The 21,454-nt window shown below is 50.6% G+C and overlaps 1 long non-coding RNA gene across 3 annotated transcripts in view; it reads left to right on the plus strand.

Annotated features, from left to right (window-relative positions):
• Nucleotides 1–899: 899 nt before the first annotated feature.
• LOC124510241 (uncharacterized) overlaps nt 900–21,454 on the plus strand; it is an 86,230-nt gene continuing 65,675 nt past the window's right edge. For all 3 annotated transcript variants that reach the window (XR_006961652.1, XR_006961653.1, XR_006961654.1), the window contains exons 1-2: nt 900–1,403; nt 1,546–1,755. This is a non-coding gene — a long non-coding RNA (uncharacterized LOC124510241). The remainder of the gene's footprint in view (nt 1,404–1,545; nt 1,756–21,454) is intronic.

Genomic DNA, 21,454 nt, shown 5'->3' on the forward strand with positions numbered 1-21,454 from the left:
GCCGACAGAACGGACTGGCTTCGGGTGTGGGTCGGCATTCTCTCAGGGGAGGACAGGTCCCTACCTACCTAACCCCAGGCGGTGGGAGAATCTAGTCACAGTACTTCTGGTCCTTTTGCCTGTAATTCTGCGCCACAGTTCTGTCCAGTGTGATGTGAGGGGATATCTGCTAGGGTAGGGGAACCCTCCAGGTTAAGTTTTTCTTGTTGTCAACGGGGATGCCTCCGTGTCCTTGTGCCAGTTGAGTATCCGAAGCTTGCAACTGAGGTGGCCATCTGGACAGCACGAGAACAAATGCCTACGAGCTGGGGATGGTGGAGAGAAAACATGGAGAGCACCTGGGCCCGTGACGACATTTTTAAGCTGCTCATTTACGTGACCTTGGAACTTCTCTGCTTTGGAAACTCTTACCGCGCGCGAGAATACTTGGTCCCTGTCGCTCGGGGCCACGTCTGGCTGGGTTTGCTGTTATGAAGGCCCGCGAGTGGCTGAATGAAGCTGCCTCCTTGGCCCCAACGTATTCCTTCCTGGAGCAAAGGCACCCACAGAGAATATGTCTCAGAGCAGAGCTTCTAAGAGGGGTGGAGTGGGAACAAGTATCCAAAGTGGACTCTGCGCTGTCTGAGCTCTGGGCTCGAACTCGTGAGCCGTGAGATCGTGAACTGAATCGAAGTCGGACGCTTAACCCGCCGAGCCACCCAGGCGCCTCTCACATCAGAGCTTTTGTCGCCAGCCCCCAGAGTAGGGCCGAGGAGAGGAGAGGGAAAGTACATCTCCTGTAAGATTATCTCCTAAAGCTGCTGGCCAGCCAGCTGCCATTTATTTGATTTCCTGCGTCTTTAACTGTGGAATTCACGCGCAATTCTCATTTGCTTTCCTCCAGTATATTTTTCTTCCAGTACAGCTCCCATTTTACCGCCTTAACCGGTTACATTATCTAGCTCCCCCCACCCTGAGGATGTCCCACACGAGGTAATAATACAAGGTGCCCCACGTGATGCCAGCAGGTAGGACATCTACCTCCCGAGGGAGGTGTGTGGGCAGAACTTGCGACAGCTCACGGGCTTATTGCTGTTGTTATCGTTGCAAACGTGGAGGAGGTCCGAGCAGGAGGAAGTACTCTGGGGAGATGTAGCAACTTTCTCTCCCTCTCTTCCTCAGCCTGGAAAACCCAGGCAGGTGGTGGGGACAGCAGCCGAGCACAGACCACATTCCTGCCTCAGATAAGGTCTGTGGAGGTGAATTCCCAGGCTGCAGAGGTGACTCCTGAGTCATCGCAGCTGAGAGCCAAGCGACTTGCCCCAAGCCATTGCTCAACGCCGCTGGGGACAGTGTCTCATGCCCACCGCGTGTCATCCACCGTGGCAGGCTGCAGTTTCAATTTGATGCACGAGGGCAAACGGGTAGGTTCTTCTGCGTGCACCCCCCCCCCCCCCGCAACCCTGGGAGGTACCTTTGTGGTCAAGTCTGAACCCTCTTTTTGTGAAGGCTCCCAGAACCTCAGCTCAGGGAAGTCGGGGACTTGGCCCCTCTTGTCCCCTGCAGGATCCCCGGTGCCGAGAGCCGAGTGTGGCACGCGTGTTCGGAATGGCTGACTTTGAAGAGACTGAGTGAGGGATGCTTTGAAGGCCATAAGTAGGAGGGAGGGAGAAAGTGCTCTGGGGGCCACCGAGCCGTAGAGAGTTCGGACGGCAGGAATGGGGAGCAGCACCCGGGGCAGGATCCTGGAGCCCCAGCAACAGAGCCCAGCTCCAGGTAGAAGCTGCCGGAGGGGGCGCGGTGTGGACGGAGGGTGGCTGGCCACGCGAGGTGCTGCTCCAGGACACGGGATCTTGACCGTGCGAGGACTTCTCGGGCCTGGGCCTCTGGTCGCGGCCAGGCGAGGCTCTGGTGGCCCGGATGAGCTCCGTCTCCTTAGCCCGTCCCCCAGGGCTGGGCCGGGAGGACTGAATCTCCATCCCTCCTCGGTGGCCTCTTCCTGTTCAACTACCCCAGCACATTTTTCAGGATGCCCGTCCTCACAGGGAGTGGTTTCCACGTCGTGGAGGAAAAGTAGGGAAGCCCCTGAATTTCTCCTGGCGAGAGGCGTTTGGGGGGCACCGCTGAGGTAGCTGAGCTGGCCCAGCGCGGTGCGAGGTACTCTCGTTAGGGACCGTCCGCGGGCCCTCCGCGCCAGCCCCCTGCTCCCTGGCTGGCTGTGCGGGGCCTCTATAGCCTCTGCCCTCTCTCTCTCCATCAGCAACAGCCTGGCCTCTCTCCTCCTGGGTCCAAGAACCTCTTAAATTCTCGGGTTCTACTCCACCTGGTCCTTCAGATACCTTACTTCTCAAATTATAGCCACCAGGGGAGGCAACACTTAAGCTAAAGCCTCTCGGCTGCTGATCTCAGCTGACACTGTCTAGGCAGGGGGCACGGCGTGGGACACGCAGGTCCGGGGCTCAGTCGAGCTGGGCCCCGCCCCTGCTGTGCCTTTACCGGCCGTGGGGCCCCGGACAATTCCGGCAACATCGGTGGGCCGTAGCCTTCTCCTCCTTATCATAGAAGAGGCCAGCGATGGAAACCCAGGGGGTCGTTCTGAGGATTCACAGAGATGATGTCGATAAATCACCTAACCCGGGGCTTGGTGTGGAACCAGCAATGAATACGTGTCGACAATTCCTATTTCTGCATTTTCTTCTCATTCTTCCTTTTAACTCTTGCCGCGCTGGACAAGTGACTTTACCTCCTCACAGGACGGATGTCTTCGTGGGGTGAGGACGAGAAGGGTGGGGCAGAGACAGTCTTCGGTTTTATGTTTTTAAGTCATCAGTCCAAAAACCAGTGCCACTGCTCACGGACGAGCGGGCATCCCACGTGCCGCGGGGCTCTTGAAGCATGTCGGCAAGTTCTCGACACTCCTTCCCGAAAAGGAGGGGGTCTAATTCATTTCCCTCCATTCTGGGCTGGCATTGGTGGTGGTGTGCGTCTCTTTAAGTTCATTTACTTATTTTTGAGAGAGAGAAACAGAGCACGCGAGCAGGGGAGGGGCGGAGAGAGAGAGGGAGAGGGAGAGGGAGAATCCCGAGCAGGCAGGGCCTTGAGATCACCAACCGGAAGATCGCGGCTCGAGCTGCACCAGCCGAGAGTCGGAGGCTCAACCGGCTGAGCCACCCAGGCGCCCAGTAGTGACGTGCTTCTCTCAACTAGAAGGCGGTGGAAGTGATGCTGTGTGACCGTCGGGGCCAGGCTAGTCGAGCCGATACCTCTTTCTCCCTTGGGACTCCTGATCCATCGTGGAAGAAAGCCGGTGACCCCGGAGGGGCCCGGCCCAGGCTGGTGCCTGGCGTGTGAGCGAGGAAGGAACCCAGCTCAGGCCAGCAGCTGACCGCGATCTCACGAGAGACTCTAGGTCGGCTGGCCCACTCTCAAGTTCCTGACCCACACAACCCGTGAGCGCTAACGAACAACTGTTGCTGTCTTAAGTCACCGAGTTTGGGGCTGATTTATTATGCCCTCACAGGTGACAGATACAAATGTCACCGAGTACTAGCCCTGTGGGATAGGCGCTTGTGACCTCAGTTTACAAATGAGGAAACGGAGGTGTTAGAACTTACGGAGCAGGTAAGACACCACGAGGAGATGCTGCGGTGGGACCCAAACGTGTGTCCGTGGGAGTCCAGAGACCGCGCTCCATCCTCCGCACTGGGGGCTGCCTCATCTGATCCCAGAAGAGGTTGAAAAAAATGGGTCAAAATACCTTCTTCTGGACCCGCGCTACAAATCTGCCAACGCCCTAGGGTTAAGCACGCACGCTCACGCCGTATTTGGAAGATCACCACCGGCTCGACCCACGCGTGGCTGGTTGTAGGTCGCTGGCAGCGTGAATGTTCTGGAAGGTTCTCAGTGCCGTGCGTCTCCTTCGGAGCAGTGCTGGGCTCACAGGGAGCCGAGGGCAGGGTGCCAGTTGGAGGGGTGTTTAGCCACCCCGAGGGCCCCGGTTGCCCTGGTGAGGCCTGTGGACAGCGGTGAATCCCGAGCTCGGGGTCCGTGAGGAAGAGTCATGTGGCGGGTGGTGAGAAATGGTGGAGGCAGACAGAACAAACAAGGCCGAGCAGTGGGAGGACAGCTGAGCAGGCAGTGAGGGTGGCAGGCGGTGACAGAAGTTCTAGAGAACAATGAGGAAAATATTCGTGGAGATGACCGATGAATGTTCCCTAGAGACGCACAGTAAGGGCTCCCTGCCGCTGAGGGGAAGTGACTGCTGTGATAGGGGCCCCGCGGGCCACTTTAGAATCCCCGTCTTACCCTGGACACGGCTGCTGCACACAGGGTTCTGGAAGGCAGGGGCAGGACATTCAGGTCAACGTCTATCAAGCGCCTTTTGTGGGCCAGGGACCAGCCAGTGATGGGACATCTGTAATATAAATAGGACATAAACGTATCATGTGCCCCACAGGGGCTTGAGGTCTGCAGGGGAACACTGTTTTAAGACCTACTGTGTGCCTGGTCCTCTGTTTCCTGGTTACTCATGTTATCTTATTTAATCTTGGCACGAATTTGATCAAACAGGCCCCATGACCTTCGTGAGAAGCTGAGTTGAAACAACATGCCCAGTGCTTAGCTTTTAACTCATTCTGATTCTTTTTTTTTTTTAATGTTTATTTGTTTTTGAGAGAGAGAGAGAGAGAGAGAGAGAGAGAGAGCGAGCCAGAGCATGAGCGAAGGAGGGGCAGACAGAGAGGGAGACACGGAATCCGAAGCAGGGTCCAGGCTCTGAGCTGTCAGCACAGAGCCCGACGCGGGGCTTGAACCCACGAACCGAGAGATCGCTACCTGAGCTGAAGTTCGACGCTCAGCTGACAAAGTGACTCAGGTGCCCCCAACTAATTCTGATTCTGAGGCCCCTGGTCGGTCCACTACAGAGCCTGGCCCTGGGAAGAAAGAGGTCGGTGCTGCCTGGAAGGGACCTGGGGGTGGGGGTGGGGGGCAGGGAGACTTCTCAGAAGGGTTAGACCCGCTGCGGACTGGGGATGCCGTTAGTATTTAAAGCCCGGCACCCAGGCAGCAGGACGGCACGTGAGGGAGGACGCGGGGCGAGGCCGCCGGGGAGGCCGCACAAGGAGGCCCGGGCCAGACTGGGAGGCGCTCTGTGCCTCTCACTACAGGATCCGGACTCACCCATAGCAGGAAGCACCCCGGTTTTCAAATGGGGAAGTGCCTGGATTGAATTCGCCTTAAATTTAGGGCGCTCGAGGTCGCCCTGGTGGCTCTGCGGAGCACCCTCAGGAGGGCCCGGACATTTGCACTTGGGTGTCACCCTGACCCCTGAGAGTTTCACAGTTCTCGGTCTCCCGCCAGGCCCCAACCTGGTGAACGGATCCCAGCATTCCTCCCCTCAAAACCCTGCCGTGGTTCATACAGAGCTCTCATTTCCTGAAAATGGCCGCCCCCCCCCCCCCGCCCCACCCCTGTGTCCTCCCTGAGGTTTCACCCCTCACCCTTCCCTTCGGTCCTGCTGCCCTGCCCCGCTGGGCTGGCCTCCTGTCGCCCACCCCTCCAGGCACACCGCCCTGCAGGCCCTTCCCGTTCCCCCCCCTCCCTGCAGCGAATCCCTCAGCGAGTCTGGGAGGGCGGGGTTGTTCTCGAGCGCCCGGACCAGTACCTGACTTGCGGCTGTCTTGCTTGCGGCATCCTTGGCCATTTTTATCTGACTTGGTCACAAAGGGCAGTCACTGATTAAGTGGGTAGCTGAACCGGGGTGGGGGGTGCAGCCTGGAGAGGAGAAACCGGTCCGGTGGGGTTCAGCTGTGCACCCTGGCCTTGGAGACACAGGAGTCCACGGCCACCCACATAGCATCAGACAGGAGTGCCCCTGTCCCCACCTTCGTCCGCACCCATTTCCTCTGCCTTAGTTTCTCACAGTGTATGCGGCTGCCCACCCCCCCCCCCCCCAGCCCCCTTCTGGTTCCTACAACTGCTCTCTGTCTTTCTCTCTCCTCTGAGCAAGGTCACGGCCATCACAATGCCAACTGTTTTCCGTTAAATTCCAATCTCATGCGCTAGCCATAAACGTTTGGGGTTTTTTTGTCCCCCTCCTTGGTACTGCCACTGCGCAGGTCAAGGTCGCCAGCACCTTCCATCCTGCCCTATGCAGTGACCACTATTCTGTCCTTATTTTATTTGACCTTGTGGCGGCTTCCCACACGGTGGTCCCCCTTGATAAACTGGCTTCCTTTGCTTCCTGTAAATGCACTCACGGGTTTTTCCCCTAAACATCGGCTACTCCTCTTCATCGCCCTTTCAGGATCCCTCGGCCTCCCCCATTAGCCGCTCCCCTGGGAGCCGTCATCTCTCCCCCAGTGTCCAGTCGGGCTGTGTCCCAGGTGTGTCCGCTTCTCCCATCGCCACGGCCACCCTGACCCGGCTTTCGCCATCTCTGCTGGGTCGCTGCGATGCAGGTTGAAACTGGGATCCTGCTTCTTCTTTGGGTCCGTCTGGAATCTAGCCTTTCCAGAGCGGCTGAAAGGTCTTCCCCAGATTCCAGTCCAGCCCCACCATTCACTGCTTAAAAACACACCCGTGGCTGTCAATCGCATGAAGAATAAAATACAGACTCATTGGCATGGCCTACAGGGCCCACGTGAGCTGTCCCTGCCTCTCCGTGACCTCACGTCCCTGCCCACGCCCCCCGGGACCCTGCTCCAGCCGTTCTGGCCTTGGTGCCCTTCCTCACACAGATCCAGGTTTGGTCCAGCAGGAAGGCTTTTCCTCTCGTGGTCCGGCTTCCAGATGGGCCGACCGTTGACTTGTTTTCAGCCTTCAGACGGCAGCCTCGTCGTCACCTCCCTTGGGGAAGCTTCCCTCACACTCTGACTAAAGCGGCCCACCTCCTACTTTATTTTTATAAATTTTGTGACCAACAACTGTGTTATCTCCATTCTGAGGCACCTAGCTGAGCTCTTTTCACTTTTTTCTGACGCTTGCCTTACTTTCTCTGCTCCTTATACTTTTCACTTTCAAGTTTATGCTCAGCTTAGCTTCATCTGTGGGATTCCCGGGAGGTCTGCGTTGAATAACTGTCCCTCCAGATATGGTTTCTTTTAGCATCTGCTTCGAGCTTGAGTTTGCCATCCACGTGGGGCCATTTTATGTTCACTTTCTCTTTTGGAGTTTCTGAGACGATACAGACAGGGTAAACATGAGTCCCAAATCCACATGAGGTTGGGGTTATGAATTCTCAGAGGAGATCTTTTCTCCCCCAAAGAACCCTAGATGATATGTGCAAGTATTGTTTTATGCCTCCTCTGTTGGTACGTAGATTTTTTTTCTTGTTCTTCTCCACTGAGCGTAGAATTTCAATGTTCCTGGATTTATGCAGGAGTCTTGGATTCATCATCACTCCACCTTGTGTGGCCCAAGAGATCGTCGTCTCCTGTTCCCATGTGGTTTTGCCTTGGACAAAGAGAACAAAAGTTGACCCCGGAACAGCCTTATCTTCAGCCACTCTCTGGGGGAGTTTCCTTATTTACATGCAAGGTCAGCTATAGATTTGAGAGCATTGATATATATGACCCAGCATTTTATGTGGCTTTGATGGGAAGGTTTACATGTTACCAGCCTACCATATTTTGAGATAGAAGTCCCTCATTTTTATTTAACTCTGTATTAGTTAATGCTTTATATGTTGATGTCCCAATTATTGATAATAATCTTAACTCTTTAGAGAACTTTAAAGCTCAGAAATCCTTTTCATATCTATTCTCCTAGTAGGAATCACTGGCTTCCTTGTGTAGTCAAGGAAGCCACGCTCGGAGTGAAGCGACTTGGCTAATAATGACCACTATTTTTTGAAACCTACTCTGCGTCAGGCGCTATAAATAGATTATGGCAAAGGCTTACGGCGGACCCATGAAATGGGCATTATTTTCTGTGTCTTGTGGTTGAGAAAACTCGGCATCCGAATGCTATCGTAATTGGTCTGAGGTCCCATGGCTTGTGACATAGTGGCCTGCCAGAGTCCATTCTCTTCCCAGTGCTGTCTCTGTTCGTTCTCCAAGCTACTTTCCTAGATGTGGGTTTTTATGCATTTTAGTGAAGGCATTTATGCGTCTTAGTGCAATTTTGTACTTAGAAAGTTCTTTACTAATAAATACGTTTATCAGTAACTTGGTTAGTTGTAAGGGTGCCCTGTTTCTTCAATCTCAGTTCCATCTGGGAGGAAAAGCTCTTTTGGAGCCTTAAATGACCCACGCGACACCAGATGCTGCCATTCACTGTTTTTACCTGCTCCAGGTAGGGGACCCTGGCCTAGGGATTACAGACGGCCCCTGACGTATGATGGTTCGACTTACAGCTTTTCAGCTTTACGTTGGTGTGAACACAATATGTATTCAGTAGAGGCTGTATTTCGAGTTTTGCACTTGGATCTTTTCCAGGGCTAGCAATACGTCAACAATACTCTCTCCCGATGCTGGGCAGTGGCAACGGGCTGTGGCTCCCGGTCACCAGCAACTGGCGCACAACTGTTCTATACTCCTACGACTGTTCTGTTGTGCACGTTCAGTTCACTGTTCAGTCAATTGCACGCGGCACTTTTTTATAAAACCGGCTTTGTGTTAGATGATTTTGCCCAACCGTAGGCTAACGTTAAGTATCCCGAGTACGCATAAGGTGGGCTAGGCTAAGCTATGATGTCTAGGTGGATGAAATGCATTTTTGACTCAGGATATTTTAAATTTACGATGGTTTTGTCAGGAGGTAACCCTCTCATAAGTCAAGGAGGATCTGTATTAGCTAGCATCTCAAGCTGTGCCTTTTAATTTTTATTGTTTCAGCCATGATCTTTCAAATGATGTTTCACATGGGACCCCAATACAGATGAGATAATTGGAGAAGCAGTGGGACTTTCTGAGGACATGTAGGCCAATCACTGAGTTCACTTCTTGAAAATTAGTCACCTTGTAAAATTTAAAAAATACGTGTATGTGTATATATATGTGTATACACACACACATACACACACACACACATATATAAACAAATAGAAATGAATAAAAATCATTGGCTTTGACAAATATGTTCAACTATCTGTTAAAATAGCTCTTGATTCTTAGTCCTTTCCACCATTTATGTCCATATAATGATGTGAGCCCAGGTCGTTGAAAAACCATGTCTCTAAGAAAGAAACAAGAAATTGTCTATAACAAGCAATTGTCTGAAACAAGAATTGTCTGATGGGAACCCGATCTCCTGTCCTAGCTCTCTTCAATTCAGTCCAACAGTCCTAATTTGTCAGTCACAATGAAACAATTTGGTGTTCATTAGCCAGATTCAGAGGTAAGGAACTTGAGACTTCAAAAGAAATCTCTCCTCCCAGTAGGCCAGTCTGTAGTCTCCTGGGGATGTATCCCCTTTTCTCTGCCAATCTGGATGTTTCCATGTACAGCCTACCATATTTTCTAGGAGGCCCTGCCTGAGGCCACTCCAAAGCCAGGGGTTTGAACTCTAAAACCAGGTGTCTCTTCACTACACAACATTATTCCCTGGTCCATGGGTTTTCAACTCTAACAGACTTTCTTCTTTTCGCCAGCCCGGCCAAAATAATTCCATTTCATATTTGAGACCCAAATCACCTCTCATGTTCTCTCAGAAGTGACCCTTGGCTGCTTCTGTCCATACGGACATTTCTGTTCTTTGAACTTAGAGCTGATACACAATTATAATGACACTGAAGACACATTATCTTGGATACCTTCTCTATCTGTCTGTTGCATTCTTTTCAAAGCTATACAGTATCTCTGGCTGAAACGAACAACGCAGGAAACAACACATGTTGGCGAGGATGCAGGGAAAGGGGAACCCTCTTACACTGTTGGTGGGAATGCAACCTGGTGCGGCCACTCTGGAGAACAGTATGGAGGTTCCTCAAAAAGTTAAAAATAGAACTACCCTATGACCCAGGAATTGCACTAGTAGGTATTTACCCAAAGGATACAAAAACACAGATTTGAAAGGGCACCTGCACCCCGAAGTTTATAGCAGCATTATCAACAATAGCCAAACTATGGAGAGAGCCCAAATGTCCATCAATTGATAAATGTATACAGACACACACACACACACACACACACACACACACTGGAATATTACTCAGCCATCAAAAAGAATGAAATCTTGTTACTGGCCATGACGTGAATGGAGCTAGAGGGTATTGTGCTAAGCAAACTGGGTCAGAGAAAGACAAATACCATAGGATTTCCCTCGTACGTGGAATTGAAGAAACAAAACAGATATACATAGGGGAAGGAAAAAAAGAGAGAGGGAAACAAACCATAAGAGACAACAGAGAACAAACTGAATGTTGACGGAGGGAGGAGGGTGGGGATGGGCTAAATGGATGATGGATGTTAAGGAGGGAACTTGTTACGAGGAGCGCTGGGTATTACGTGTAGGTGATGAATCACTAAATTCTACAGTGAAACTGATTTTACCATATATGCTGACGGGCTAGAACTTAAATAAGACATTGAAATTAAAAAATAAATAAAATAAAGAAAAGTGACGTGATACCTCTTTATTCGTAGACCAGGCTTTGCCTAGTTCCGTACGGAGAGACTTTTCTTTTGGTATCACACTTCGGCGTTACAATGTGGTCATGACTATCATGGTACTTTTATCTTGGCATAGTGTTTGTTCCAATGGTTATGTGTGTGGGAAATCCCTTCTGTTGAAGCTCTTGGGGTGAAGGGCAGAGACATCACCTGTTTTTTGACAGAAGCTGTGCCGGAGAGAATGTTTCTGCACACCCTCACCAGCGCTGGGTGCCATATTTGGACGGAATTTAGTGGCTTTCCGTGTGTTAGGTGAGCACATAGGAAGTGAGGCGCTCGAAAAAACATAAGTGCTCCCTTTCTTTTTACTCTACGGAAAGGACTCTCTAGGTGTTGGGATGCTAAACAAGTTTGATCTCTCTGAATCCCAGCTTTCTTATCTGAAAGAGGGGTTAGGAGTACGTTAAGGATATTTCCAGAGCTGTTGTCAGGATTAAACAATGCAATGGAAATAAAGAACTGCGGGCATGTGCTCCTTGTGTTCCCGATGACGCCAGGGAGTAGGGCACGAGGTGAGGAAAATTAGCACCATCATCCCACCCAACAGCGGCTGAATGTTGGCCACACCCGGCTACCGCTGCAAGTTCTTGACTTATTGGCCTATTTAACATTCGCCATCACACTGTGCTATCACCATCCCCATTTCATACCAGCTAGTGAGGAGTGAATCGCGGACGGAAACCTAGGCAGTCTGGCCCAGAACTTGAGATCGTAAATCTCCCACCTTTTGGACATCAGATGCTGTCCAGCAGGTAGCCCGCCCTTTGTTTGTCTCGGCCTGACGTGCAGCCCCCACAGCACCTTCTTGCTAAGGCCGGGCCGGCTTCTGGGACCAGGCTTTACCATCCCTCCGTGGGCGTGAATCACATGAATAAGGGCCACCTGCTGTGGTTCCATAAAAACGCTGTAATTCAACGTTTATTTATTTTTGGGACAGAGAGAGACAGAGCATGAACGGGGGAGGGGCAGAGAGAGAGGGAGACACAGAATCAGAAACAGGCTCCAGGCTCTGAGCCATCAGCCCAGAGCCTGACGCGGGGCTCGAACTCCCGGACCGCGAGATCGTGACCTGGCTGAAGTCGGACGCTTAACCGACTGCGCCACCCAGGCGCCCCAAAAACGCTGTAATTACAGAGGACAGCCAGGGGAAAACAATAAACATACATATTTCAGCCAGGTAAAAAACCAAAATCACAATTTACTTTATGCATCCAAAGACTGATTCGATCTGTGCTGCATACTAGAAAAGCCCCACACCTAGTTAAGCCCTACATAGATCCCCACGGCCATAATTTTACACTACGCCTGTATAGCAGGTGCCTTTAATCCGCCACGGGGGCGGGGGGCGGAGAGTAAGCCGGAGTAAGAATCGTGTACGTCAATTTTTAAATAGAGAACATTCCCCCATGCCCAAAGTGTACAGGTCATTTTATTGCAGTGGAAACACCTAACCTGTCCCGAGGCAGGGGTGGTGGTAGGGGATGGCGATCTTCTTGTGACATTATAAAAGGACAGTGAGGTTGGGAGTGCCGGAAAGCACGTGTGAACTTTTGTTGTGTTCTTCGGACAGATGTAGGCAGGTCTGCGGGGTGCAGCCTCAGGCTTTCAAAAGAGGTCCCGCCTTGTGAACCCACAAAGTATACACAGTCACTCACAGGGAAAACGCCTGGAAGGTTATACAGCACAATATTAACTCCACGCGGCGGGATTAGAGGACATTCGCATGTTTTAAAAGTGTGCTCCTAGGGGCGCCTGGGTGGCTCAGTCGGTTTAGTGTCCGACTTCGGCTCGGGTCACGATCTCACAGTTTGTGGGTTTGAGCCTCACCTCGGGTTTTGCATTGACAGCGTGGAGCCTGCTTCGGGTTCTCTGTCTCCCTCTCTCTGTCCCTTCTCTGCTCGTACTCTGTCTCTCTCTCGGAAATAAACATTAAAAAGAAATTTAAAAAAATGTCTTTCTGGAGGTGCCTGGGTGGCCCAGTGGGTTTAGGGTCTGACTCTTGATTTCTGCTCGGGTCATGATCCCAGGGTTGTGGGACTGAGAACTGCGTGGGGCTCACACTGAGCATCAAGTCTGCTCAAGACTCTCTCTCTCTCTCTCTCTCTCCTGCTACCCCTCTCCTCCATTCGTGCAGGCTCTCTCTCTCAAATAAAATTCAATTCAATGTTGGGCACCTGGGTGGCTCAGTTGGTTAAGTGCCTGACTCTAGATGTCGGCTCAGGTCCTGACCTCATGGTTTGTGAGTTCGAGCTCCAAATACAGCTCTGCACCAATGGTGAGGCACCTGCTTGGGATTCTCTCTCTCTATGTCTCTCTCTCTCTCTCTCTCAAAATAAACTTAAAAAATGTCTTTCTGAATTGCCTGAAAAAAAACTTTTTTGAGAGAGAGAGCAAGATGGGCAGGCTCCTTGCCCCACGCTGAGCTAGGCAGGGGCTCGATCTGACCGCTCTCACCACCGTGAGATGATGACCTGAGCCGAAATCAGGAGTCGGAGGCTTAACTGACTGAGCCGCCCAGGCGCTCCTGAATTGCCTGAAAATTTTCAATGAGGATCTATTTCTTTTAAACTCAGGAAAATGAAAAAGCCATCCTCTAAGAAGGAAACCCACTGGAAAGCAGAAGAGGCTGTGCCCTCCGGGTCTCTCTGTAACCGAATCTGGCAGTCTACCTCTGGTACTCAGCATGACCTTGAGATGAATTCCAACCCATCCCGCAGCATGGCACCATGGGAAAGGAAGGCATTAGAGCCGGAGAGCTGGGTGTTATGGTTCTACCACGGGGGTGGGTTATTCCACCAGTCTGAGTTTTGGTTTCTGTAGAGTGTAGACAATAATCCTACCCTTTTTGCTTTAAGTATTGGGGATAATACACAGAGGGTGTTTACCCAAGTCCTTGTCATTCACTGTTTCAACAACACCCATTCCCTGCACACCTGTTCACCCCATGCACTCCTCTGGGCACTGGCAATGCACAGAGGTGGCAGGTTTTTTTTTTAGAGTATGTGCTTTCCAACTTTTTATTTTAGTTTAGGACATCCTCCATATCTGATCTTTCAATGTATTCATTTTCGTGGATGCAAAGCTACGCAACGGGGCTAAGGCACATCCGCTCTGGCCCCACCATCAGGTGTTGGTAGCCATCACCTGTGGCTATTTTAGCTTTGCCATCATTTAGGGCTGAAGGTGTGTTTCCTGGGTTTTGCCCTTCTTTGTAAAACAAAAAGAATGAGCTAAAAAGCTAGAGTATGGAATACCACTTTAATATTACAGGCATTCAGCTTTATTGAAAAGACACCTTTGTTGTCCAGATACCAGGATCCTAACTTAGAGACATTTATGAAAAGTTGTTGAAGACCTCGTCTCTGTTAAGTTATATACGCAGCGAACACCAGAGAAGATAAAAACGTGTTTTTAAGAGAGTCGAAGTGATACAGAAGGGTTGGAAGCGATGCCATCAATGTCTATAGTTCTGGGGGGAAATTTAAGTCGTTAAAGCCAGCTGCTAGCGTGGACAATGATAGAACACTTTTTATGTGTCCTGTTCCAAGTGTATGAATGAGTTGAACTCTCGCATCGAGGAGGTATCATTCCCTCCCCCCATCTTAAAGATGAGAAAACTAGGCACAGAGGGATTACATAGCCAGGTTACAGGTAGTAAATGGTAGGGTTGGGATTTGAACCCAGGAATCTGCATATCCCTGTCCTAGATTGTACCTTGCACATTGGTTCCTATGCAGCCTCGCTATAGACTTAGGAACAAATGGATCGATTCACAACGTTTTGAAATCCAATCTGCTTGGTAGTAGAGAAACTCCTGGCTAGACACTACTTACGAACTCCGGTTGTTGGGACGCCAAAATTGGGAGTTGCTTGGCCAGAATCACCCACGGGACACCTACTACTCTATTCCTTAATATCTGCTGATAGTCAGAGAATCTTAGGAAGAAAACAGAAGAATTAAATCTCGGTGGGGAATTCATTTTCTCTACCTTAAAATTTTATTGGAACACTAGCTGATGGTCAAGTTAAATGAAATGTCAACAAACTCAAAAGAGCAAAGACCCTTCAAGGTACCTGGTAGGGGCTAGATGTTACTGAACTGGCTGGCAGTCTGGGGATGTCGGAGGAAAAATGAGACGCACATTCGGTTACCGCAAGTAATCTCTTTCTCGTTGGTGGGACAGAGGGCAGGGTCGTGTGCTGCCTGCCTGAACCACCAGGTTCCTTGCTTTTCCTCTACAGGAAACCATAAGGGACTTTTCCCGATACTGACAGTTCCAGAGTCTATTAAGTCTGATTAAAACAAATAGCAAAAGAGCTAACGTATCTGTCACCAGCTCGTCAAAGGCTTTGTGACACTCACGGCAAAGCCACCGCTAGCTTCTGTGTCCCATCAGGTCTGCATGACTTCTGCATGATGGCATTTAGAGTCGGTGCTCAACTCGGGATTAGAAGATCTGATTGGCCGAGTTGTAGTTAAACTAGTAAATTAGTGACAGAGGGCATTTGACCTAGATGGTTGTATTTCTTTAGTGCGTGCTCCAGGATTTATCTCTACCTTATATTTTGGGAATAACCTAAGTAATTCAGAACAACTGTTACATAAACAATGAGTATGCCAGCCCATTCTCTACTGTCATTTTTGTACCTCACGTGTCTTCCCGAGAGAGAAGCAGAAAGAGAACTACCGTCTCCCCGGTGTATGTGTCTCTGTGTTGGCCACACAGAAATCCCATGATCTCCTACCAGCCGGAGATTTCTCTACCAGTCCGCCTTTCTAGGTCCTCTATTAGACGGCCAGGAGCACTGTCCTCGGGCTGTAGTTTTCCCTGGCGGGGAGTCTTGTGAATGTCCCAGGCAACCCTCTGCTCTCCACGATTTGCGTCTGACAAGACCCTGGAGTTACAGAAGCTCAGAACATTCGAGACTCGGTGTCCTAGGACAGTCAGTATCTCTTCCACAACAAGGTGTTATTTTAAGCCGACCGGAAAACTGAACAGATTTCTAAAACTGCTGTTGAACGCGTTACACGTGAAATCACACATATGCCATTAGTTGCAAAAGCACTTGAAGGTGGTCGCCTCTAAAAGAAACAAGAGAAAAGCCCACGCCGGAGCCCTGAGTACGGGAAGCCAGTGTGGGGGTGTATTTGGTGCCACAGACCAAATTTGTTCCACGACCTCCTGGTCCCCGCTCCTCCACACTCCTAAGTCACACTGAGACTTTGCTGCGGGCTTGAGGTTGGGTCCAAAGGACCTGAGCTGGCCAGCGGCCCAGAGGCGCCAGATGGCTGGCATCTGTAGGACACGGTGACACCCGGGGTTAACGAGGGGAAGGAGAACGTGTAGCCGAGAGACACTGAAGTCCGAGCGGTGGTTCTGTTCCGGTGACTCCCTAAACTGTTGGTTGAGGGCAGTTATTCATAGCAGTGCTAATCCCCCTTCTCGCTCTCCCCCTGGCCAAACATCAAAGGAGTTAAAGGAAAACGCCAGAGAACATCAATGTCAACCTGAAGCCCACCACCCGAGCACACCTGATCTCGTTTTGAAAAATTTTCATTTTTTTTGTAGCTTCTCTTCCCGAATCTACCTTTTAATCTGTGCGACAGGTCACACCCACCGCCAAATGCAAAAAGGGACAGAATCCTTTATTTGGGTTTTTCCATGGAGTCAAGGTGAAGGAGATTTTTTTTTTTTCATCTGAGTGGGAAAGTTCTGGAAAGTGGGCGAAGGGTGTCCGAAATTTTGGCTTTCTGGCTTCGGCTTACCGGACACTTTAATGAACACTTCTGTGGTGTGACCTTGAGAAAGTTCCCTCGTCTCAGTGCACCTCGCCTAAAGTGGGTTGTAAGAAGCTTCGCTTTGGCCTGCAGAAAGGAAGGCCCCAGAACGTATGTGCAAGTGTTAGTACGAATAGTTAACACGGTACGTGCCACTCACTCTTTATAGCTGGTAATATTTTCCTCTTATTTAAAAAAAAAATCCAAACTTGCAGCAAAGTTGAAAGAATAGTGGAACGAAGATGCATTTCCTCTTTACCTAGATTTGTCGATGGCTACCATTTTGCCACATTTGCTCTATGCCTTTTCTTCCACACGTGTGCGTGTTCACATAAAAATTTTTTTGGCAAGCCATTTGAAAGTCATTTCCACAGAGAATTCAATTGTTATTATCTCTAATGTCTTAACACGTGTCTTCTAAGCACAAAGACATTATCCTAGACAGCAGTATAAATGTCACGCTCAGGAAATCTAACATCGAATCGTGATATTATCTAATATATAGACCAAGTTCAAATGTCCCCATGTGTCCCAACAATATTTTGAAATGTTCTAATCATTGTTTCAATCCAGGATAGAATCAAGAATTATTCAATATATTAGCCGTCCTATTCTTTTTAATCTAGACCGTCCCTGAGCCTTTAAAAAAAAATTCTCGTATCATTTTGACATTTTTGAAGAATTCAAGCCAGCTGTTTTGTAAAGTGCCCCTCCATTTGTTTATTTTTTTTCATTTTTTTCATGTTTTATTTCATTTCCGAGAGAGAGAGATGGGGACAAAGGATCGGAAGCGGGCTCCGTGCTGACAGCAGTGAGCCCAATGCGGGGCTTGAACTCACGAACCATGAGATCATGACCTGAGCCAAAGTCGGATGCTTAACTGACTGAGCCACCCGGGAGCCCCAAGTGTCCCTCGGTTTGGATTAATCTAATTATCGCCTCATGCCTGGCTTCAGATTAAACCTCCTTGTGGAGAGAATGTTGCATATGTCATATTCTTCTTAGCACATCAGTCACATCAGGAGGCACAAGATGCCAGAGTCCCATTATCGATGCCGGCCATTTTGATTAGTTCAGTTGACGTCCCTCAGATTCTTCCATTCGGAGGTCCTTTCTTCCCCCATGTTTAATGCATCAGCAATCCACCGCCGGAGGCTCCTTTTATGCTCATCTTTGTGATTACAGCCAACATTTCATGAGCTATCTCTTCCCTAATGAGTCTATTTTCTTCATCCGGCCACTCCGGCATTTGCAATTCTTGGGTGTCTAAGTCCACCCTCACCAGTGGCGTGACTTCTGTGTGCTTGGTCATCTTCCTTAGTTCATTACTTGAGCTTCATGATGGAAGGGTCCCGTGGCCTAACTCGGGGAAGCTTTCCTCCAGGGCGGGTTTGACCCTGCCGCTGCTGGTACAGGTACCCTTCCAGCCTCCCTGTGGCTTTTGACTTTGAGCGGACCCGTGGGCTCAGCTCTCCCACCTCACCGCTCTTCCAAGATTTATCACACTCATGGCAGAGAGGCTCTTAGAATCTTGCCTCTCTCTCTGTTTACTATTGACGGTTCCAAAAATCTTCATCTTGCCCTAACCTCTGAGAGGTTTGTGGCCACGGCTTTTTGCCTAATGGAGTGCCGTACGGATCAATACCCCAAAAGTTCACAAAGTTTTTAAAAGAATGGTATTGGCTTGGACGAAATGAGAAGAAAACAGTACGAAATGAAAGGAGATCTGTGAGCCTCTCAAGTCGTGCAGACGGGGAGCTGGCTGAGAAAAGCACTCAGCTGCAAACTCAGGCCAGACTCAGGCAAAGGGAAGAGACCTCAGAGGGTAGAGAACAAAGGGCCAGCGAACAAAGCGGCAGAGCTGAGCCCTAGTCAAGAACTGGCAGCCCGATTTCAGCATCACTTACGGACCCGTGGCACTGTGTGTCTCTCGTTCGCTTGTGGGTCCACAGCTGTGAGGCCCCACCAGAGTGGGGGGCTGGTCGCTGGCATGTAGACCAGAGGAGTGGGGCTCAGCCGCCGTCCCTGAATCACTCTGCACACCTGAACCTGACTTTACTGCTTTGACCGGGTGTCATGGTGGGATGGGGCTTGTTGGTCTCGAGGGAGGGGTTGAGTTTATTTTGCAGGTGGGAAGGCTGTGAAGTATTGTGGCCTGAGGGTGAGCCGTGGTGGCTGTATTTTCGAAAGATGGCCACGACGACGTTTCTGCTTTCCTACAATGCAGTCTCGATACCTCTCCCTTGGAGGGGCAGGGTCTCTGTTCCCTTTCCTTGAGTTCGGCCTGACGCCTGACCCACAGCAAAAGCGAGACTAGATCATAAATGCTGATACAGCATCCTGTCTGGTTCTCTTGGGATGCTCGCTCTTAAAGCCCAGGCGCCTTGCACTGAAGTCCGAGCAGCCACATAGCAAGGCCAGGTGTCGGTGTTCCAGCTGAGAGCCCTGCCAACAGCCAGCATCGACCACCAGACACGTGAGTCGAGAGCCTCTGCAGGCTTCCCACCTCCTAATGTCAAGCAACCCTGAACTTCATGTCTTCCCAGCAGAGCCCAGACATTGTAGCACGGCGGCAAGCTGACCCTTTCTGAACTCCTCCCCCACAGAACACGTGCACATAATGTTTTTGTCTCATTTTGTCGTCAGTTTGGGGTAGTTTGTGCCGCAGCAGCAGTCCCCAGAACACTGGATGGAGTTTGCGCCTCCCCGTGGGAGAGGTCAACATTGTTTCTTACCCCCTCTCGTTCCCATTGCCTCCAACTAGAAGCCGTTTTCCAAGGTCGATGTGGGAGACCATTCATTTCGAGCAAACTAGGAGCAAGAAACTAGGTGTTCAAGAGAGGGAGCGGGTGCCTGGTATCCCCTGAAGAAACAAAGCGCTTGGAAATGTAACACCACGGGAAAATTCCATCTCATTCCAAACCAGACTCAACAAGTTCGTATTGAACACTGTGTTAAGCATCAGGGCGAGCATACATGACACAGGAGACACTGCACGTGGACAAGAACAACTCAATTAAAAAAAATTTTTTTTCAACGTGTATTTATTATTGAGAGACAGAGAGCGTGAGCAGGGGAGGGGCAGAGAGAGGGGGAGACACAGAATCCAAAGCAGGCTCCAGGCTCTGAGCCGTCAGCACAGACCCCGACGCGGGGCTCGAACCCACGAACCGCGAGATCGTGACCTGAGCTGAAGTCGGACACTTAACTGACTGAGCCACCCAGGCGCCCCTGGACAAGAACAGTTCAGCATTGCTTCCTGTGTCCAACTGCCAGCTTTTCTTTCTGTGTTCCACTTTAAATTTTCAAGAAGGAGTATGATTTTTTTTCTTTGTCCCTCGCTGGGTAGTTTTCATATAAAGCCGGCTGTTGACCCGCCGGTCAGCCCATCGGTTGTCTGGCTTTGGGTCAGGCACCTGCCCCACTCTGCAGGCCTGTGGCACAGACCTGCTGCTTTGGGCTGAACTGTGTCCCACCCCGAATGCATATGCTAGAGCCCTAACCCTCCCCCCACCCCCAATCCCTCAGAATGTGCTTTTACTTGGTGATAAGGCCTTTAAAGAAATGCTTAAATAAAATTGAGGCTGTTGGGGTGGGCTTAGCCCAATATGACTGGTGTCCTTATAAGAGGAAATGTGCGCACACAGGGACACCAGGGATGCGGCACAGAGGAAGGTTCCAGTGAGGACACAGCCAGCAGGCGGCCACTGCAAGCCAAGAAAAGAGTCCTTAGAAGAAACCAAACCCGCTGACGCCTTGATCCTGACTTCTATGCTTTACAAATTCCTTACAACGCAAGTAATCTCCCTTGCAAAGAATTAGAAATACTCAGATGGAAAGACGTGAATAAAACATCACACACATCATTTACCACAGTGGCATCAACTTTAAAGCAGGTCATAGAGCACAAAATTGGTTCTCAAAATCTGTCTTGAAACAGACAACTATTGCCCCACACTTAAAGCTAGATGAACGAGGAATTGGGGGCAAGCTTTTGGTCTCTGAATACAGAATCCAACTAGCTAGACCTGGCGGGGCATCACTTCCCAGGAAACCAGAAGGATTCTTCCAGATGAAAGAATCCTTAGAGATCATCTGACCTGACCTTCCACACCACAGATGAGAATCCTGTATTCAGGAAGCATCTGCCAGCCTCCCAGACTTCTGCAGGTGGCCGGAGGGCAGAACCAGCCCGTCACTGGGGTCCAGATTTGCTTTCATGGTGCATCAGCTGGGCTCCAAAGTCGAGCATCTACAGTGTCAGATCCTGAGGGTGACCGCCTCCGAGTTTGGTGTGCCACAGGGTGTTCTAGGGACAGCGTTCCTCAGCGCCTTCATCAGAAGCCTCCGGACTGCTTGCCAAAGATCAGCGAATTTCCAGGACCCGTTCGGACCTAAGAAATCAGAAGTCTGGAATAGGGGCCAGGAATCTGTATTTTATTTTATTTATTTTTTAATTTATTTTTCAGAGAGACAGAGAGAGAGAGAGACAGAGTGCAAGTGGGGGAGGGGCAGAGAGAGACAGAGACAGAATCCGAAGCAGGCTCCAGGCTCTGAGCTGCCAGCGCAGAGCCCAACGTGGGGCTCGAACTCACAAGCCGTGAGATCATGACCTGAGCCGAAGTCGGACGCTTACCCGACTGAGCCACCCAGGCGCCCCGGGGATCTGTATTTCAGTAAGCAGCCCAGTTGATTTTTATTCGCACTGAAATTTGCTGCGCACCAGGCCAGGACAAGTGCAGGTTTCTGCAGTGGCCTCTTCCCGGAGATCATCTTTCCTTTTGGTCCTCAGCCCCGTCCTCTGCGTCCCGCTGCCGTCCTGGGCTCCCCCTCGGCGTTCCTTTCCGCCCTGTGCATGGGCTGAAGCACTTTTCCTCTTCCTCCTCTCTCCCCTTCACCTGCTGCCCTTCTGGGTTCTTACCTCTGTCTCTTTCTTTCCCCTGTGTTGTATTTCCCCCATCTCTTGCGTCTGACCCGCTCTGCTCCCTGCCAAAGTGGGGCTGGGGCATGGACCCGGGTCAGAGGCCGGCTGGCCAGGGAGGGAAGGTCCCGATCTTAGCACAGTTCTGGTCAGGACGCACCCGGG

This window comes from Lynx rufus, unplaced genomic scaffold, assembly GCF_022079265.1.
Source record: "Lynx rufus isolate CCGP_SWC_20201006 ecotype Redwood Valley unplaced genomic scaffold, mLynRuf1.p SCAF_15, whole genome shotgun sequence".
Lineage (NCBI taxonomy): Eukaryota > Metazoa > Chordata > Mammalia > Carnivora > Felidae > Lynx > Lynx rufus.